Source organism: Hippopotamus amphibius, chromosome 4 (genome assembly GCF_030028045.1).
Source record: "Hippopotamus amphibius kiboko isolate mHipAmp2 chromosome 4, mHipAmp2.hap2, whole genome shotgun sequence".
NCBI classification, from domain to species: domain Eukaryota; kingdom Metazoa; phylum Chordata; class Mammalia; order Artiodactyla; family Hippopotamidae; genus Hippopotamus; species Hippopotamus amphibius.
In genome coordinates this window covers 85,935,333-85,951,436 of record NC_080189.1, presented here as the reverse complement: position 1 = coordinate 85,951,436, position 16,104 = coordinate 85,935,333, and positions in this window count along the sequence as shown.

The window sequence follows — 16,104 nt, the reverse complement described above, 5'->3', positions numbered from 1 at the left end:
CCCATATTTTCATTTTGCACTGGGTCCCACAAATGATGTAAGGGTCCCGCTCTGGCCACCCTCAGAGTCTCAACTCTTCCTTTTCATATTCCTGAGAAGTGGTCATCCAGTCTGTGGATAAATAGAGCAAGGAGGAACTCCACACTTTTTGAGGCAACCCGTGTCAATCCCAGGCAGATGGAGGCTTAGACATTTGTTTTTATGTTGTGCTGAAATCTACCTCTCTGTAACTGTACCCACTGATCTCAGTTTTCTGAATCTTGTGTGATATGCTTATCTTATGTGATATCTTATATCTTTTAAGACAGCCACCATTCCCTGCCACCTTAGAAGAAATCTAATAAATTAAGGAAATGAATCTTTTCTTTGACTGATCCATTGAAAAAGAAAGGCCGTAGAAACTCACATGAGATGAAAGATCACCCGCAAGGGCCAGATACGAAAATGAAATAAAGTGATTAGGATTGACACCATAGGATGACAAATCAGGACAAAGTTAAAAAGGATCAGCAGGGTTTGTGCTTCTGAAATGGAAACAAGCCATAGTGTTTTTTGCATCATAAAAAGGTCCCCAAAGAATGACCTATGCTCATACAATTCACTCTCATTTTCAAATTGGTAGTGTTAAGGAACAGATCTCTTTTTGGGTAGGGAAATGACTGAGCTTTGGTTGTTTCTTCTTTTTAAATAAGTAACTTAAACAAGCAAATGACATAAATACATAGGCTCTAGCATCCCTGTGCCAAAATGCGGCTATTTGCTATGTGCCCTGAGAGAGTATGTCCTTCTTAGGGAGAAACTTGTGTTTTTTTCACCTGTGTTTTGTTCCTCTGTGTGCTCTGGTGTCTAGTGTAGTGCCTGGCACAGAAGGCTATCTGTAAGTCTCTGATTCTGTAGTGTATGTTTCTGTGTCTGTGGCAATGATGGGCAAACATGATTCTCTGTGTTGGGGGGATGGAGAGGCCTGTCTTGCCGACCACACAGCTAAGGGCTCCCTTCACTGGGCATCAGTTCTAACCACATGGGAGTCAGGCAGGGTACAGAGGCTGGGAGGCATTGAAGACGACATTTTCCTTTTCACATTGTCCTCACTACAAAGAGAAAGGCAGAACCTACCTTTTTTTTTTTCTTTTTTCCACCATATAAAGGCATAGCTTTATCACTACAGACACAAAGGCAATCTGGAAACAACTAAAATTGGAAAACTGGCATCCAAAGGATAATTGACCGCAACTCTACAAAGCAAAATGGATTGGCCTAAATAACTCCATGCAACAAGACAATTCACTCGGTTGTCAGGGAGTATGATGTGTAACTCACCTTTTCTGGGGCCCCAACCAGGAGACCAGCTTGCACAAAACCACATGTTTGGCAGAAGTCGTGTTTTTTTGTGGCACAGGCTACTGGCAACACCTACCCTGAAATGTTCCAGGTCAAAACAGTTCCGTAGGACTCTCAGACATCAGCAGCCCACTTGTCCAGACCTAGAGAATTCAATCAACAAGCTGGTCAACACGTGAGAAAAGCAGTCTTGGGTATTATTAGTCAGCTGTTGCTGAATTGTTGTAGAGTATTAAGCAGCCCCTCAGCAGCTCTGGGGCTTTCAACAACATAGGTTTCCTTCTTGCTTGTGCTACTTGTCCTTTGTGAGTCCGCTGCTCCTCTGATCTTCATTTGATCCATTCCAGGCGCCCCCTCCCACCCCAACCCAGGGAAGATATGGACCCTCTCTGGACATACTGATCTTATTGCAGAAGTAAAAGAACAGTGATTGAACCTTGCAGGGCTCTTCAAAGGCTCTGCTGGATACAGGTGCATCACTCCTGTCCATATTCCATTGCCCTTAACACAGATCCGACTATTAAAAAGCATCCCAAGAGTGCTTCTGGAGAGATATATTTAGACCGTGATTTTTAACTTGCACCATCCTCAAATTCTGCATTTTCAAAATAACCTCTTTTTTAAAAATTGAAGTATAGTTGGTTTACAATATCAACTATTAGTTTCAGGTGTACAGCACAGTGATTCAGTAATATAGATAGATAGGTAGATAGATAGATAGATAACAGATATAAATTCTTTTTCAGACTCTTTTCCCTTATAGGAAAGTAACCTCTTTTTTATTCTAAAACTTTTTATTGTAAAACTTACACATAAAGTCTGGCCAGAAACTTGTTCCCCATTCATTGTTTTTTCCAGCTACCTAGTAATGATTTTACCATTTAAAACATTTTAACGCATTTTATCTTTTATTACTTATCGTATGGGTCAAAATGTAAAAAACAGAAGCATATACAACGAAAAGTCTCCCTCTCCCCGCTTTAGCCTGGCCATCCAGTTTCCCAACAGGCAACCAGCACTATTAGTTTCTCCTCTATCCTTTCTTAATCTTTTGCGCAAGCATGAACAGTGAACTCTCAATTCATTTCCATTTTCCTAAGAATGGGGTTATTACTAACATTGCCTTGTGTGTGTCTGTGGGGGGAGGGACGTAGCCCTGTCTTCCCTTTTACGACTTTCTGCTTTGATCTCCCATCTTCTGAACTTGTACAATTAGCCCCGAGCAGCCAGTGATCCATTACCATTGCATTCTTTATCCCACTGTCCCAAGAGAGCACAGCTCACAATGTAACTAACAGTCTTTTCATGAAGCCACAATAAAGCAAATATTACTGTCCTGGGGCAGGACCTCTCCAAGTTATTTTCCATCCCTCTTTCAAACAGTATTAATCTTCAGTCACCACGTCGAAAGGTTTTTCTGGCAAGATATCAAGAGATAAAAATTTTAGCTTGTCCCTTACTCCAGTTGGTGGGATCTGTCTCTTTTTTGTTTCCCTCTCTCCTCTACTATGGGAAAGAATGTTGCTCTTTAAAAAGTGCACTACCAAACAATGATTCAGATCTCCTAAACTTTCTCATGAAGAGAGTTTTCTACTTTTCATTTCTCCCCACACTTGTCCTCACCAGGGATGGAAGAAAGTCCTTGAGCGGATTTGAGAGCAGGTTGGACTTAGGGAAGGATTTTACCACTGGGTTGTTGACTGAATTCCATTATTTTGTGTGCCCAGAACTCACCTGCTTCCTTTTCTGCATATTGCCTCCTCCTTCCAGAAACGATCCCTTCTTTCTGTTTATCCACATGGTTGATTTTGGAGTGGCCAAGTTAGTTCAAATGTAGTTTAGACCCTGGCCACAAATGATCGGTCCAGAGGTGGACACCAGATCCAGCCTGGGCCAAGAGAGTTTTTCTCCAGGGAACTTAGACTTCGGTTTGAGACTCACGTCAGCCTCTTTCCAGATAGCTGAACTTACTAGTAGTAACATGGAAAAGTCTTTGGGTTATTTTTGCTGTTATGGGGATGGAAGAAATAGATGTAGATAGTCTGAAGAGAGGGAGAAAAGAAAGAGACAGTGATGAGACGGAGAGCTACTGACGGCATTCCTGTCCCGGCTGCAGCTGTTTCTGCCCTAGCTTTGCAGGAGACATCTTAACCTCCCTCTTCTTCTTCTTCTTTTTTTTCTTTAAGAACTTTTATTGAGATACAATTGACATACAATAAACTGCATATATTTAAACTGTACAATTTGATATATTTTTTCTTATTCGTAATGTATATATGGCAGTCCCAATCTCCCAACTCATCCCCCCCAACCCCTCCCCGCCAACCTTCTTTTAGTATAAGCTATTTCAGGTTGGCTTTTTGTTACTTGCAACCGGAGTCTAACAAATACTGAGGGGGTGTGGCAGCACCAGCCAGCCCTGCTTTCTACTGGGTAAGGCTTTGAGATCTACCACCCTTCCCTACAAAAAGCATTTTACCCCCTCTGCCAGTTAGAAGTTTATACGCTTTCAAAAACTTACCTCCTCAGATTGTATTTCTAACTGAAATATTTACCTGAAATAATTTCACTTTCATAAATGTTGACTTACAGTAGACTATCATTGACACATTGCTTATGGGGCAGGAAAAATGCTGTTTGGAATTTTTAACTTGTATTTTTTTTTTTAATCTAAGTATGTCCCCTTCTCCTACTCAAGCAAAACCTCAGCAGTATTGTGACAAAAGCTAAGAGTCTTGCAAATGTAAAAAACTGAGCCCATAAAGGAGGTGATACCAAGTGCTTCTGGGGAAATTTCTCAAAGCTAAGTAGGACCGCCAGCACCCCAAGGGATCCAGGAGCAGAGGAAATTTTATTTACCAGGCAGAGCCCCTGGGAAGTGGCAAGATCCCAGGAAAAATGTGGAAATGGTGTGTCTGGGCAGAAGGGCAGCCACAGACATCTTTGCTGAGATTCGCATGCCCCAGAGAGGCAAGGAAAGAGCAGTAAGATGCCAATACCCCCATGCATGTCAGGAAGTAGAACAGAAGACAGCTGCACATAAAGGGGCCTGTGAGGACAGGGATGGGGCACCTCAGCCCCGACCTGTGAAGGCCAAGCCCATGACCATAACTACAGGTGTCTCCATGGACGTGTGTGCAGACAGGACTGGAGGGCAAGATGCCACCACCTCCACCAGCCCACCCAGTGCCTTGGCTCCATTGGAGGCCCCTGGAACTTAAGACAAACCTTGCTAAATGGAGACTCCAAATTGATGAGAGAAAGTTTCCACCACCCTACAGAATGTAAGCCAGAATGAGAAATTAAATGGAGAGATAGAAAAAAAATGAAGGTATATTTTGTGCTCACTTGAATTTCTGGACTGAGATTCATACGTGGCCACCTGTTATTACATGGCTCTACTTGTTATTTAGGGCAAACAATGTACTTCCGAATGCGACTATGTTCAGTTAAAATCTGTAATGAAAATCTAAGAAACTGTTGCTTGTATTGTTCATAATAACTTGTGGGCACTTCTGTTGTGTCAAGCATTGTGCTAAGGACTTTAAATTCATTATTATACTCGACATTTATAATAATTTTAAAGGGTAGAAATTCCAGTATTTCATAGACAGGAAAATTGAGAGGATAAAATCCTGATCATTTAGGAATTATAAAGGATTCTATCCTATTTGTAGCAATTGCTTCTGTCAAGAGACTATTTAGATGGGATATCTATGCCAGAATAAGTTCTCTAGGGATTCCAAAGTAACGACATAGCATGTGAAGCCAAGACCACCATTAAGTAGCTTTTATAAAATGTTCGTTAGCATGGAAAGGCATTCAGCGAGGGCCAACTTGAACCAGAAGCTGTGCCAGGAACTTGGGTTAACAATGGCATCCTCTCCTTCAAACAGACCTGGTCCTGGTGGAGCTGTTAAAAGGCTCAGCAGGAGACAATCCAGATTTCATGTCTTGAGCACACTAGCCATGAAGTCAGAAAAACACAGCTTTCAGAACTTGGAAGGACCAACACAAATCACTTCAACAAGTCACTGTCTTAGACAAGCAGGGAGCCACTGTAATACTCCTGTTGGTGGTACTGCCAAGGCCCTGCGTGATCAAGGGGCCACTATCCGCCCTCGACCTTTTAATTATCTTGTCTTTATCTTGTCTTTTAATATGGTACTCTTCCCTCACTATCATGCTCATTTCCTCCAGAAGAGAATTATTTCTTTTATAAAAAACTCTCACAAGGGTTCAGATTACATGAGAAAACGAAAATCAGAAAATGGAAATTGATACAACTCTATACAGGTATTTGGCTCAGTCAAAGCGCAATGCCAGCATATTAGGGTTCTTCAGAGAAATGGGTCCAAGAGGAATATGTACATAGAAATACATACACGAATATGTACATACACACACACCCATATATATACATATAAATATGGAGAGAGAAAGAGAGAGAGAGAGAGTACGATTGGGATTGAGTGCTTGAATTTAAGGAATCGGCTCACACAGTTGTGGGAGCTGGCAAGTCTGAAATCCACAGGGCAAGCTGGCAGTCTGGAAACTCCGGTAGGAGCTGATACAGTTTTAAGTATAAACTATTCAGGGCAGGCTACTCAGGCTGGAAACTCAGAGAGGGTATCAACTGGCAGTCTTGAGGCTAAATCCCTTCTTCTGGAAACCTTAGTCTTTCTTTCATGGCCTTCGACTGATTGGATATGCTTCACCCACACTGGGAGAAGGTACACTAGTCTGCTGTACTCAAAGTCTCCTGGTTTAAATGTTAATCACATCTGAAAAAATAACTTTACAGCAACATCCAGACTGGTGTTTGACCAGGCCAACTACAATCACTGACTCATAAAGCTGAAAAGGAGTAAGTTCTGCCAAAGATAGACTGTATGGAATTTTTAGTATGTATTCCACCCAAAAAGTTTCCATGGTCAAGATGTTTTTGTGTAAACAATTTCAAACATATTTATTTATTGATGAAAGTCTTTATTACGCTCAACATACTGGGAATTCCTCAAGTAGGGGCTACAGCTTGTGGTGACCTCTGATTTATATAATCATAGACTCTTTTTTGTGTGAAAATCATCTCCTCTCAACCAGTGTTTCTGATTTTCTTTTTTATTGAAGCATAATTGACTTACAATATTATATTAGTTTCAGCTATACAAGTGGTTTGATATTTTTATACATTATGAAATGATCACCAAGGTAAGTCTAGTTACCATCTGTCATGGTACAAAGTTATTATAATATTAACTATATTCCTTATGCTATAATTATATCCCCATGACTTTTATTTTATAGCTTGAAGTTTGTACCTCTTAATCACCTTAACCACCAGTAGTTTGTTCTCTGTGTCTATGAGTCTGTTTCTGTTCTGGTTGTTTTGTTTTGTTTTTTATATATACATGGAATCTATATATACACATTCCATTCCTGGAGAGAGTTCCAGCAGTTCCCTGCCCTGTTGGCAGACACATTTCCTTCTCACACAGTCTAAGTGCCCTTTAAAATACTGTTATTTTGCTTTTGCCCTCAGGGTGGGTGAGTCTGTGCGTGGGCCCCTCAGTAATACCCATCCCTCGAGCAGGTCACCACATTGGGGGTGGGGGTTCCCCTAGATACCATGCCTCTGTCTCTCCTACCCATCTCTGTGTGGTCCCTCTATTGTCGGTTATGCAAACTATTCAATCAGCTCTCCAGTTCGCCTTCAGGAGGAACTGTTCTATATGTAGGTGTAGATTTCATGTGTCCGTGGGAGGAGGTGAGTCCAGGGTCTTCCTATGCAGCCATCTTGGACGGACCCCTAAATCATTGTTCCTTGATGTAGAAACAGTGATCAAAATCAATCTCTCTTTTTTGAAGCTGAGGAAACTGAGGCACAGAAAGGGGAAGGGCCCTGGCTCACAGAGAGTTGGTGGCAATTCCACATTCAAGTTTACCGACTTCAGTATTCTTAGCAAAAGGAAAATATAAGAAGCTAGTAGTAAGTGTTGAGGATTGGGGCCATTCCTAGGGAGGTGTTTAATTTGGGGCAGGCAACTGTGACTGATTCTGTACCTCTCTAGCATTTCTATGTAGCTGAATTCAGACCTGATGGATAAGTAGTAGATGGCAGATAGGTATATGATGGAAATGGAAGCCCAGCTGGCTTTGTTTTGATGTTGATTTTGTGTGTGTGTGTGTGTGTGTGTGTGTGTAGATTATCAACTGGTGGAACCCTCTCTTTTTTCCTAGAGCCAGTGACAGCTCAGTTGCCAGTAGGGGGTGGTGGAAAAAGATGCTGAGTGGGTCAATCTTGGGGTTTCAGGCAATTGCCTACATTTGCTGTACTTTGAGCCCAAAGATGAAAGAAATTCCCACCTGGTTAAAAAAAATGATGAGAAAAATTACAAAACAATGATGGCATGCTAATCAAAGGGGAGGCTGTCAAAGTTAAACATTAATAGAGGAGGAATTCCCTGATGGCACAGTGTTTAAGAATCCGCCTGCCAATGCAGGGGACATGGGTTCAACCCCTGGTCTGGGAAGATCCCACATGCCATGGAGCAACTAAGCCCATGCGCCACAACTACTGAGCTGCGTTCTAGAGCCCATGAGCCACAACTACTGAAGCTCCCCACACCTAGAGCCCGAGCTCTGCAACAAGAGAAGCCACAGCAATGAGAAGCCTGCGCACCACAACTAGAGAAAGCCCTCGTGCAGCAAAAAAGACCCAAAGCAGCCAATATAAATAAATAATTTGTTAAAAAAATTAATAGAGGAATATCCCTCAAAACTTTCTCCAAGGGAATTTAAAAATTCTTCTGTTGATTCTTTTTCCTTGGTTATTGGCTTGGGCAGAGGATTAAAAAGCCATGATTTCAGATTTGAAATATTCTCCTCTAGGAATAGACATCCACCCAATATGCAAATTTCTTTCTTTTTTTTTCTTAATTGAAGTATAGTTGATTTACAATGTTGTGTTAGTTTCTGGGTTTTTTAAAATTGAAGTATAGTTGATTTTTAATTTCTCAGATTCAGGTTAATCTTTACATTAAAGCTTCCTGGGAACTTTTGGTGATCCCGTGGCAGATGACATCACATAGCCCTGTTTGTATTTTCTTTTATGATAGAAGCATCAAACATAGGTGTATCTATTTTATTATACAGTGTACCTTAACACTCTAAAAAAATATGGTTAGGACTGAGACATATACTAAAATCATAAAACTATCCCATAGGGCCAGTAATACAAACAGACCAATATTTTGTTTGAAAATGGTCTGTGCTAGTCCTTCAGAAACTAACCTTGAAAATTAGGAGATAATCACTGCTGCACCCCCCTTTCTCTTTATATTGTCATGGACTTAGCACCCAATCCTCTTAATTCTCCTAAATTTCTCTCTTAGGGTTAAGAGACTCTAATATTTAATATTCATGGTATAAATCAGTTCTTGGTGGGGTTCTTACCCCTGCACTCTATCTGAGGCCATCATGGTTTCTGAAAAATGCAGAACAATAGATGCTATAGGTGTATGTACTTTCTTTATACGTGGTTCTCAGGTTGGGCTTCCTCACAGCAGATTCTGCAGAAAGGATTCCTGCACAAGTGATGTACTGAGGGAGTGATCTCTGGCGAAGTCTGTATGGGAGTGGGGGCAGCAGAACAGCACAGAGGAGGAAGCTGAGTAAAGTGTGGTTTCAGCTGAAGTCTAGCCTCAGTCTGATCCCATGGGGAGGTCTGGAGCAAGCACAACACCACAGAATTGCCGAACGTTAAGCCTGGGGGCAGGGGTTGTATCCCTTTATCTCTCACTTAATGGCTGCAGATCACCCCAAGGGAGCCTGTAATCCTTCAGTCATTTCTGGGTAGGGGGTAGTTCTCTGAAGAAGGATGCAGCAGCTGGGGGAACTGTGCATTGGCCCAGTAAATGGGATCTAAGTCAGTCACCAAGAACATCTATTATACCTAGGCAGACTTACTGTCCTGAATCCCCGCTTTTGTTCTTATTCTCCTGACCTTAACTAAACAATCTAGAATGAATGTTAAAGGCGTCATGTGCTAAGAGAGCCAGTTCTTGGCAGTCAGCTCCTTCTTGCACCCTGAACCATGTAACCCAAATAGCAACTGGATTTCCTAACTTTGAATCCCAAAATTTACCCTTACATCTTCAACCCTTGAAACCCTTTTCTATTTTCTAGTTTTACCAACTCTTTACTCAATTGACAAAAGTTTCTACTTACTACTCAGTCTTGGTCCTGGTAGGGCAGTGTATTAGTTATCTTTTACTGTATAATAAATTACTCTAAAACTCAGTGACTTAAAACAACAATAGACACTTATTTTCTTATAGTTTCAATGGGTGTGGCTGGGGTTTTTTTAGGCTCAGGATTTTGCTTTGTTTTTTATTTTGATGGGTTTTGTTCAGATATTAACTGGGGCTGCAATCATTTGAAAGCTCGATTAGGGATGGAGAAGTGCTTCAAAGGTAGCCTAGTCACATGGCTAGCAAGTCACATGGTGCTGCTGTTGGTAGGAGGCCTCTGTTAGCCACAGCTAACGTCCCCAGAAAGAGCAAGCCAAGAGAACAAGGCACATGCTACAATGACCTTCACAGCCTGTCCTTAGAAGTTGCACGTAGTCATCTTCATCAATTGGCCACACAATCCAGCTCTGATTCAGTGTGGGAGGAGACTGCAGAGGGTGTAAATAGAAAGCAGCAAGGATTACCAAGGGCCACCCTGGAGGCTGGCTACCAAAGGGTAGTATATTCCTATCTTTCTTCTCAATATTACCTTGCCTTCCCACTCTGCCAGTTTGGCGAAAACATGGTGACTCCCTACCCCGCTACCCATAGTTTATTTTATATCCCTGATATTTCTCAAGACTTCTACTTTAAGTGAGTAATGTAGGATGTGAAATCAAAATTTTAAATTAATAAATTTTTTAGCAGTTTCTAAGCTTTCAGAGATGTCTACTAACATTTCAGCAGTTGGTGACCAAGCCCATGCTCTCCTCATCTCCAATCTTCATGATTATATAGTCTTCAATTATGCCTACTCCCAGCCTTCATTTTTTCCTGGAGAGTCCACACTTGTATCTTTCCTCCTATAGCAACACTTCTGTTCTCTCCCTGTGTCTTCAATCATCCATTCTGGTGCTTTATCTACTCAACCACAGAGATTCCAAAGTGAAATTTCCTTCCCTCAAGATGGCAACTCTGAGGCATGGTTGTATCGAGCCCGAGTTGAAATTGCAAAATTAGGCAGCTTGGCAGGGGAAAGCCAGAAGTGGACACCAGAGAGGGGGCACAATCTTCAAAGAGACCAAGCCTTTTTGACCAAACACTACCTTTCGTGATGCCAGTGTCAAGGGATTTTTGCTTGGATATCATAGAGTTTTTCATTCTGACTGTACTAGAAGCACCACACAAAGGTTATACAAAGCTGTCTGCTTATCCAAATGGGGTTTGAGATATTAACGAGAATTTGACTAAGCCTGACCACTCTGCCACCAGTGGGCTTTATTTGCTTTTCACTTCTGTGATGCTTTTCATTTGTTCTAAGAGAGAAAAACTCTGTTCCGTTGGCACAGGCAATAGTCCTAACCCTCCCAACTGTCTTAAAAAGTATATGTCATTGGTCAGTAGAGGAGATGGAAGGAAGACTTCTATACTCTCACTGTGCTTCAAAATCTCAACTAGAGATAATAAATATTTTAGGCTTTGCAGGACACACGCGGTCTCTGTCACATATTCTTCTTTGTTTTTGTTTGTTTACAACTCTTTAAAAATGTAAAAACCAGTCTTAGCTCTGAAGACCATACAAACACTGGCCTCTGGTGGGATCTGGCCCCTGGACTGTAGTTTGGCAACCCCTGCTATAGCAAACAACTTACAAAGGTAGCAATGGCTCCAACAAAACTGGGGGAAAACAAAACAAAACAAAAAAACCACTTAAATACAAGTCACAGTCATTTGAGAAGCAAAGGTGCTGATTAAACAGCTATTAGAATCTCAAAATCAACATTAAATGTCTGCTAAAAGCAGGCACATTCAGTTAAAAGGACCAGAAAACAAGCTATTTAGTAGCAGAACTTTTTGGCCCAAACAGGAAGTCACATGGTTGATGAGACCCTAATAATGTGATCAGGTAGAATTATTGTAAGAAAAATACTAGGACAAGATGCAGTATAAGTAACTGAGAAGGTTTCACACTCTAAACAGTGTGATAAGTTAAAGTATAGTTGTCCCTTGCTACCCATGGGGGATGGGTTCCAGGGCCTCCCTGTGGACATCAAAATCCACAAATGTTCAAGTCACATATATAAAATGGCGTAATATTTGCATACAACCTAGGCACAGCCTTCCAAATACTTTAAATCATCTCTAGATTACTTATAATACCTAATATAAAGGAAATGCTATGTTATAAATACAATGCTAATGTTATGTAGATAGTTGCTGGCATGTGGCAAATTCAAGTTCTGCACTTTGGAACTGTCTGGAATTTTTTTTCACATGGTTTTGATTTGTGGTTGGTTGAATCCATGGATGTGGGACCCACAGATGTGGAGGGCTGACTGTACTGATGACGTGTTACATGATCTTGAAGAGGTTTTGTGAAACAAACTGAAAGACCACACAGCTTCTTTATCTCAACTGAATCAGCAGATTTCACCAATGAATGTGATGCTGCAATATTGGTAAATTTGCAAATAACTGTGAAATTCAAGAACACAAAGAATTGCCTTCATTTCTATCAACAAAAGGTCTGTCTTGGAAGAACGGTGTTGATTTCCAAACTGATAGTACTTTGTCAATGGCTGGTTTTATGAGAGCTTTTGTATCTTGTTAAAATTAAATTTTTCTCACATTGTCACAACACACTGCCTTCTTCACAGAGTAGTAGTGTTGTCAAACACTCTTAGAGATAAAATGAAAAAAAGTTTTGGATGATGCTACAAAATGGCTAGCTTTGATTCATAAAGACTAATTAACTTGAGAATATTTGAAACTGTAAGAAAACCTGGACAAAGACCATATATTCTGCTATACATAGAAATTTAGTGGCTTACCAGAGGAAGAGTTTTCAGCAGATTTTTTGAGCTGATAGGTGAAATTTAGAAGTACTTTCAAGATAAGTTGGCTAGATTTTGTTAAGTGCTTTGAAGATGAACAACAGCTGCAGAAAGTAGCCTTCTCAGCAGATACTTTTCATCGTGTGAACTAGTTGAACAAGCCTCTGTAAGGCCCTGGAGAAAGTGTTTTGATTTCAAATAGCAAGATGCTTGAATTTAAAAGATAACTGAAAGGGATTTCTGATTCAGGTGATGATGGAATAAGACCCTCCTGGGGTATAAAACCCCCTTGCAGTAAACAAGTATAAAACCTGGACATAAAGCAAAAAGCAATGACCTGAAGGCACTGGAGAGAGAAGAGAAGCAGACAGACACTGCTGAGAAATAAACTTGTGGAGGAGGGGAGCTGTATGAAGTAAGCTTCTTGTATCTGTGGCTTTTCGCCTGGGTGCCCAGCTAGCACATGGTGGCGAAGGTGTCAGGAGAAAATCCATGGTCTCTCTGATAGGGGAATTCAAGGATGATGGAGAGAGCTGGAGATTTCCTGAAGAGAAGGAGATAGAGAGGACTTTCCCAAATTCTGTCTACCGGTTTCTCTAATTCCTGAACCATACATGCATGAAACAAATTCAAGGCATCTTAGCTAAAGACAGATGATCCAAACTGAGACTGGAGATGCTGTTCAAGAAACAGAGTTGTGTAAGCAAAAAACAAACAAACAAACAAACAAAAAAACCTACTTATTGAAGAAAAACAACAAAATTAAAAAATTGACACATATATACTACCAAATGTAAAATAGATAGCTAGTGGGAAGCTGCTGCTTAACACAGGGAGATCAACTCGATGATGGGTGATGACTTAGAGGGGTGGGAAAGGGAGGGTGGGAAGGAGTTGTGGGAGGGAGGGGATATGGGGATATATGTATAAATACAGCTGATTCACTTTGCTGTACAGCAGAAACAGGCACAACAGTGTAAAGCAATTATACTCCAATAAAGAGCTTAAAAAAAATTTACACAACCATTCACAAAGTCGAGGAAAAATCCAAAATTTCCCAACAAAAACTAACCACGAAAATGGAACACACCCTCAAGAGAAAAGGAAATCAACTGAGTCAGAACTCGAGAGGAACTAGATATTAGAGCGAGCAGACAAGTACTTTTAAACAGCTACTATAATGATTCTCAGTGAGATTAAACAAAATATGAGCTCAATGAATGGGGAAAAAAAAAGGAAATTTTCAAAAACAAAATAAAAACAAACCAAAACTGGGACTTCCCTGGTAGGGCAGTGGTTAAGAATTTGTCTGCCAATGCAGGGGACACGGGTTTGAGCCCTCGTCCAGAAAGATCCCACATGCTGCAGAGCAACAAAGCCCGTGCACCACAACTACTTAGCCTGCTCTCTAGAGCCCGTGAGCTGCAGCTACTGAACCCATGTGCCACAACTACTGAAGCCCGTGCGCCTAGAGCCTGTGCTCTGCAGAAAGAGAAGCCACCAAAATGAGAAGCCCATGAACCACAACCGAGAGTAGCCCTGCTCACTGCAACTAGAGAAAGCCTGTATGCAGCAATGAAGACCCAATGCAGCCAAAAGCAAACAAAACAAACAAACCAAAACCAAATGGGCGATATTTGAATAAGTATTTGAATTAAAAAATTCAATATTTTTTGAAAAATACAATATTTGAATAAAAATTTACTGAATGAAAAAGAATTTTACTGAATGGTCTCATCAGCTGAATGGAGATGACAGAGTAAGTGAACTGAAAGAACAATAGTAATTATCCAATGTGAAGAATGAAAGAAGATTGGGGAAAAAAAGAACAGAACCTTTTATATAAATATCAAGTATTCCAACATATGTGTAATAGGAATCCCAGAAGAAGAAGAGAAAAAAAACAATAAAAATGACAAAGAAATTTCCCTAAATTTGATTTAAAAAACAGAAATTTATAGATAAAACATGCTCAAAGGACATCAAGTAGAATAAGCATAAACAATCCCACAGCAAGGCACATCCTGGTCAAACTGTTGAAAACCAAAGACAGGACAGCAAGTCTTCAAAGCATCAAGAGAAAAACAACAACATATTCTTTATAAGGGAACAATAATTTAATTATTCTATAAGTTTTCATCAGAAACCACAGAGAATGGAAGAGAGTGGAACAACATCCCTTAAGTGCTAAAGGAAAAAAATCATCAGCCCAAATTCAATAACCAGAAATAGCCTTTGAAGAATGAAAGTAATATAAAGATATTTTTAGATGAACTGAGACTAAAAGTATCATCACCAACAGACCTCAACATGCTAAAGGCAGTTCCTCAGGCTGAGGGTAGTCACAGAAGAATGAATAACATAAAAATTATAAGGGCAAAAGAAGAGTTTTTCTTTGCTTTTTTCCTGTTATTCGGTTTATATGAATCACATAACTATTTAAAAAAAAATAGAATGGTGTCCTGTATAATTTATGACAAATGGAAATGTATTATGTGTAACAGTTATAAACCACAGAGGGCACATGGAACAAATGGCTCCACGGTTTCTGTATTTTGAGTGGTACAGTATTAATGCAAGTGGGCTATGAGAAATTAAGGATGTATACTGCAATCCTAGAGCACTTACTAAAATAACATTATAATGCCTGAAAAAAAGTGAAAAGCTAAAAAAATATATATCAAGACACTGGGTATCAAGAAATAAAAGGCAGTTCCCACCTCTAAGAGACAGGAAACAAATGAAATAAGCCCCACAGTTACCCCAGCTAACTGCCAAAGAGTTTTAGGCAATGATGCAGTGAAAGGGAAGCCAGAAAGAACCCAGCTGCTTCCTGAGTTGAGGACTTGGACCTGGGAGAGTGGAGAGAGCTGCCTCAGAAGTCAGGAAAAAATTAGTCCTGGACTAAACACTGCTCTGCTTCTACCTGAGAAAGCTTAGAAGCAACCCCTGAAAGGGTCAAACTGTTGTCAAGCAGCCAAACTGTGTCTAAGGACAAAGATCAAGATTCTAGGAATGTAAATTAAGCAAGTTAAAATTAACAATACCTGGCATACAATAAAATATCATCAGGCGTATTAATTTTCTATTGCCGCACAGCAAATAACTGCAAAATTTCTGGCTTAAGACACCACTCGTTCGTCACCTCACAGTCATGCAGGTCAGAAGTTCGGCCTGGGCTCAGCTGGGTTCTCTGCTCACAATCTTAGAAATTAATAATCAAGGTATTGGCCTGGTCTCATGTGGACTCAGGGTCCTCTTTCATGATTCTTTGACTATCGGCAGGATTCATTTCCTTGCAGCTGTAGAATTCGTGGAGATTGCAACTTCTTCAAGGCCATCACAAACACATTTCTCTGACTTCCTTTGTCTCTGCCCTCTAGATTTCTTGTTAAGAGCTCACCTAAATAGTTCAGGCCCACAAAAGATAATTTATCTCTCAATTAATTCAACTGATTTGGGACTTAAATTTCATCTCTTTTGGTATATAATGTAATGTAATGCGAGTGATATCCTCTCTTCAGGCTAGGGGATTATAAAACAGCGTTGGTCGTTGGAATCATCTTACAATTGTGCCAGCTATACTAGGCATGAAAAGAAGCATAAAAATATGACCCTTAATCATGAGAAAATTAGATAGATTGAAATCAACTTACAGTTGATACAGATGATGGAATTGGTAGAGAGGGATATTTAAA